The 6,209-nt window shown below is 33.5% G+C and overlaps 1 protein-coding gene across 9 annotated transcripts in view; it reads left to right on the top strand.

Moving 5' to 3' along the window:
• Window positions 1-6,209, top strand: part of Pkp4 (plakophilin 4) — a 223,946-nt gene that overhangs the window by 133,527 nt on the left and 84,210 nt on the right. The gene's annotated exons all lie outside the window — the stretch shown is intronic.

The raw sequence follows: 6,209 nt of genomic DNA, 5'->3' as shown, positions 1-6,209 counted from the left end.
TCCTTGCGCTTGTGAGGCAGGTGGCAAAACTAAATCCCTGGACCCCAGAAGGCATTTTTAATTACTACTTCTCATTCCATTCCAGTCACAGACCAATTTCATCTGGGACATGGGCATCCAAGTGGCAGTATTTCTACACATTGGGTTTAAGTTTGTACAACTAAAACTTCTATAGGACTTGTGAGCCTAAGGGATTTCTGCAGACTAACTTATTTTAGAATGTAACCATGTAGAATTTGGATTTTGAACCAAATACTTTTTATGAGTTTAGAATACTATACAACAAAATATTTTAATCACAGTCAACAAATATTCCAAAGTGAACCAGCGAAGTTTTAGACTAGATGACATGATTGGGAAAAACACAAAACGGGTCAAGTTTATAGTTAGTGCCACGGTTTCAGGTTATTGTAAGACTGTTTAGTCCATTTGGTTACATATGAAGGCAGCCCAGCTGTATAAACTTTTCTGATTAATAAAGAGAAAACTACTTTTTCACATTTAGAGATCTATGCATCTAAAATGTATGTACAGTGCCATTATTTAAGTAGCTTTTAAAGAACCATTTTAGGGTCAGGGATTTGGCTCAGTGCTGCCTGCCTCACAAGCACAAGTGCCGGCGTTCAATCCCCAATACAAAAAAAAAACAACAAAAAAATTTATTTGAGTAACATTTCATTTCCTGTAATTTGTCATAGTTCCTATTCTATAATTAGTGTTCTTAAATTATTTTAACAGTAATGAATTATTGAATCAAAATAATTATTATCCTAAACTCTCAATCATTAATTTTTTTAAAAAAACTGTGTGTGTGAATATATACATATATTGTTGAAGTACATTAAGTACTAAAGTAAGCTGTGTAGATATTTCAGGATGCTTTTTGGAAAAATTTGCCTTTACTGCTTTATAGAAATTACTAATTCCTTTTATCATATCAGACCAACAATAATGCTCTTGTTTTCTTGTAACTATTATTTTGGGATTATTTGTACTTACTAGTCTTTCTTAAGGAATACTAATAATCTCAGAACAGAGAATGATGTAACAAAAATTCAAGTACTCCTATTTCAGAATTGAAAATTATTGAGAATTTATCATATTGTCTTTTTTGCAAAGGAAATGAATATTAAACATAAAATTCAAGTCTCCTTTGCCCCATTATCCTTCCTCTGTAACTAGCCACCAATGTGTAGTCATCCAACTTAATTTGTATATGTGAAGGCTAAATACATACATATATACATCTATAATATTTTGTTTTGCTTTTTAAATATACACATGGTATAGCCTGTGTTCCTTAAAGTTCTAGCCACATTGATATTGATTAAACATTTTTAAACTCTTGTAATATCTACATTTCCCACTATTAAACTGTTTTCCCATTTCCTGTTGAAGCTTTACAATATTTTAAGTAGTACAGCAATGAACATTCCTTTTTAATATATGTTTAGTTTTTATCTGATGCATAGTAATTATACATATTTGTAGGGTACAGTCTCACATGTCAATAGATGTAAATTATGTGTAATTATCAGATCAGAGTAATTGGTCTGTCACCTCAAACATTTGTCATCTATTGATGTTAGGAATATTCAATTGTCTAGCCATTTTGAAATTGGCAGGGTTTTTTTTTTTAAGCAACCATAGTTATCCAATTAGTGCTAGAGGACGTTAAAAGTTATTCTTCCTATCGCTGTGCCTCTGCCCCTAGTCTCATCTGTCTCCCCCTTTCCAGCACCCTTCTCAGCATCCTTCCCAGGCTTTGTTAACCACATTTTACTTTTTTGACATAAACTTTTTAGTTTCGACATGTGAGTGAGAACATGAGGCATTTGTCATATTTTGCCTGACTTGTAATTATCACAGTATCTTCCATTTCCATCCATGTTAATTATGAACATCCTTGACTGTATCTCCTGGTTCACATATATTAGATTCTGGAATTATATTATTAGAAGGGGAATATTTGAGTCCAAATGAATTTTCATTTCCTATTTTTCTTGCTGACTTTATTTCTGAAGCAGATCAATAAATTTCTCCTCCAGTGCCTGAAAACATGTAAGGTTTTCCTCCCTACCCTCCCTGTGTACATACTCCCACTCTCCCCCTCCCCTTTTCTCTTCCCTTATCTTTTCTTCTACCCTTAAACATTTAATCCTGAGCAGGCCCTTTTATTTTTTTGCCATCTCATCTCATTTTACTTGGCATTTTCTTGACTATTATGGAGTTCAGTATGTTTTCACGTGCTATAATCAGTTCCTTCATCCATTCATATTGTTTGCTCATTTTTCTAATGAGTAATTTGGATTTTTATATTTAGTTTTTTTTTAACTATAGTAACTTAAGAATCAAATAATACATTTAAGTATACCATATTGATCTATTTTTAGAATATGAATCTTTCAGAACTATGGAAGGTATGTAAAAGCACTTGTGGTATAATATCATGGATTCCAAATTATCCAGTCCTGGAACTTAGTAATACTAACACTGCTTTCTCTGTTTCTAGATTTCCTTACATGATTCTGCATTTATTCTTTTCTGCAAATATCTGTGATCTCTCCTAAATTTACTCAATATTAACGCCGTTGCCTTTTTCTAAAGATTCTTAATATAAGTGCTTAGAAATTCCCAGTGACCAGGAGAAATTGTCACTAACCAGGTGACCTAGTGCCTTTGTAGCAGCATAACACATAGGCCCATTTTATGAAGAATTTTGTGTAGATCAGCTTCTAATAACTGTCCTGGCTCTTTCCCAAGAAGGCTTCCGTGATATCTTTGATTATCATATCCTTAGCTTAAAAAAAACTTCATTATTATATAGTAGGGAAGAGAACAATAGCCTCTGTGCACCTGTTACATAATTCACACTAGTATTAGTATATGTTTATACTGCTTACCTTTTACTTTTCAGTAAGTTTTCTTGTTTGGTGTTGGCGCTGTATTTTGGTTTGATTTGGTTTTAATTATTTTTGCACACCTCACTATAATCTTAGGATGCTATTTACTCCTAATCATAGTAGTTTGCTATCATTTTTTCCTTAGAATATTAACCACAGGGACCTCTTTCTTGCCATTCCAACACTGCAAGTACACACAGCCTAAGTGAAACCCATGTTTGCCCTACAAACACAGCCATAAAACCACCAAACTCCAGCCTCACTGCCACCACCATTATTTTGTCTTCTTCTATCTGTAAACAATGCAGTAGCTACTATTTTTAATTCCTGGTTAATCACAAACACCGTACAAGTCATGTAAATATTAATTGAAAACTTCAGAAGACAACCTTGAAGAACATTGCCACCAGTGTACTTTCTGCAGTTAATTATTTTAGAAGGAAAAATTTACCATTCCTTCATTTAATCACTTTAATGATGAAACAAAAGATGTTTATATAAACCCATATACTCATTATCATTTGGCAGGTTAAGAATGAAGAATGGTGTTGTGTGTGTGATGAAATGCTTTCTTAACCCTCCCCAGAAGTAGAGAATTCAGCTTTAATCCAATGACATATGAAAAAGAAAATTGAAAATGTGTTTATCTACCTAAAAGTGAAGGCCATCCATGAGTGCATTTTTAGCTGTTAATCAACTTGCCATAAAAATGAACATGACATGCATTTCTACCTAAGGAGAAGAAAAAAAAAAGAAAGCCTGACAGGTTTTCCAGTCTTTGTAGCATCCTGATTGTTATTATAGCTATCCTCCCTGAGGGTTCACAATCTATTTAATAACAAATCAATCTAATCTATTTTTGCATAGATTTTCCTACTTTGCTGATGTGTTGCTCCACAATTAAATAGGGAGAAAAACACTCTAAAACTGAAGAAGCAAAAGCCTCTAGGCTACAAATTTTCACAGCTAAAAAAACAACAGAAAACAAACAAACAAAAAAAACCAAATTCTATGTTAAACATTTTAACATTACACATTTTAATCACTATCAAATGGTTTAATACAACATTTGATTTGCATTCATGGGGTGCTTATAATCCACAGCAGAATATTAAGATATTTGTGTATGTATTTATTTTTTCTAGCCTTTATTACTGCAGGATGGACAGCAGCCTCTTACTTTGGAGTCCTGTCATGTGAAATCTTACTCTAGTCTAAGTCAGTTATAGCTGATCTGCCGCCCCAACTTTAGTTACACTGATGTCTGAGCCACAGCAAATTTGAGGAAAATTGCAAACCATAATATAAGAATTGGTGTTTAAAAAGTACAGAATATAGATGTATATCTATTTTCTGAACAGCATTAGCAAAACACTTCATTAAAAACTCATTTTTAGATAGCAAAACAGTGATTTTTTTTTAAACATAAGTACACAGGCAGAAATTATATTATTTAGTCAACTAATACATTAAGAAGTCTAGAAGTCAAAATCACCTGTGAATTTTGCAGCTACAAATTAAATAATGAGTGTAAACCATTGATCATTGGTGACTGCTAAAATAATCACCTGAAAACATGGCAGAAAGTTTTACAATGTATATGCTGGGCTCAGAGCACCTGAATCCATTAACACCTCCACAAAAGGGGAAATTAATAGTCTTCTAACAGGACACCATTAGAAGTCCATAGCAGCATCTATGATGTGTTTTTGCCAGAATTGCTGAAGCATTTTAGATATAAATTACAGTTTATGAGCTACACAGGAGACAGAGAGACATACTAGATAGCATTATATTGATGAGTAAGTTAGGTTGAAGTTGTCAGGGAATCTACAGGCAAACAGGATAAAAAAGAAGGGGAAAACCTGTGATGGCTCACACCTGTAATCCCAGCACGTGAGAGGCTGAGGCGGGAGGCTTACTGTGAGTTTGAGGTCAGCCTGGGCTTCATAGTGAGTTCAAACCAAACTAAACTAAACTACATATTAAGACTCTGCCTCTAAAAAAATAAGAAGGGGACAGACCAAGGTACACATTAAAAGAGATTATAGAGACAAAACCGATTAAATAGGTGGACCTTGTCCTGATATAAAGCAACCAACTGCTTTTAAAAATTGAAATAGAGCCAGGGATTTAGCTCAGTGGTGCTGCACCTGCTGCACAAGCACAAGGTCCTGAGTTTGATCCCTGGTACTGGAAAAATAATTGAAAAGGAATTTTAATACTAACTATTTATTAATATTAAGAATTTTGTTGTTAAGTTTTTGGTACAAGGTATTGCAGTTATGTTCTTTATTAAAGTATATTTAGAAATGTATCTAAAATGTCACTGAAGTGATAAGATTTCAGAGTTTACTTCAAAGTAATCCAGTAATTCAGAGAAAAATTGTAACCACAGATAAAGATGGACTAATTTTCATCATTTGTTCACTTTTTTGTTAAAGCTGAATAATAAATACAAAGAAGGCTCATTATACTATTTTTATGTACATTTTAAATGGTTCATAACAAAAGTTTTTAAAATGTGAGGTGATTCACCTGTTAATTTTCTGACTGAAACAGTTTTAAAAATTAACCACAATTTATTTCTTTAGTTTAAATTAATATTGTTATATTTCTTAAAATCATGGGAACTCTTAAAAAAATCTGATAGATGTTCTTTTCAAAAGTTTAAATAATGACCACTTACTGGCCTTAATTTAAAAATTGTGTAGATTCTGAATTTACAGTATGCTCCACATCTTCGGTAATGTGGTTCCCATCATTAACACGGGCTCCTTACGGCAGTGGGTGGGGAAGGGAGAAAAGAGGAAAGAAAAATTAAGCTGCTCAGTCACCTCCTTGGGTGTGTTGTAAACCCTTGCTCCTCTTTGGATTCATATTTCTTAAAAGAATGCTGGACATCAAAGCTAGAAATTTCCGACAGTCTTGGCCATCCATTCACCTTGCCTATTTGCCACAGAGGGTACAGTTCATCCACCAAACAGTGTTTATCTGTTCCCCTCTATATTCAGACTGCTGCTCTAAGAGATGTTTTATGAGGCTTTCTTCAGCTTTTTCACTGCCATTGTCATCATTCTTTTCCGTAGGCTTCTTTCTGTCTTATTACCTTGTCTGATGGTTTGAAAATCCTGCATGTTTATGTGAGGGTAGGAGGATAAATTAAGAGATCCTTCTTAACCACAGAGTGGTTTAGGAAATGCAAACAAATTAGGGGCCTATAGGCATTTTTAGGAGGAACTTAAAAAGTATTCTAGAAAGCCAACTTCCAGTCTTCCAGATGTCTTATTACACAGAAGTTCAAAA

The sequence above is a fragment of the Fukomys damarensis genome, unplaced genomic scaffold (assembly GCF_012274545.1).
Source record: "Fukomys damarensis isolate Sample0158 unplaced genomic scaffold, DMR_v1.0_HiC HiC_scaffold_26, whole genome shotgun sequence".
NCBI lineage: Eukaryota > Metazoa > Chordata > Mammalia > Rodentia > Bathyergidae > Fukomys > Fukomys damarensis.
The sequence above is the reverse complement of the archived record's forward strand: the minus strand, read 5'-3'. Positions and strand labels throughout refer to the sequence as shown.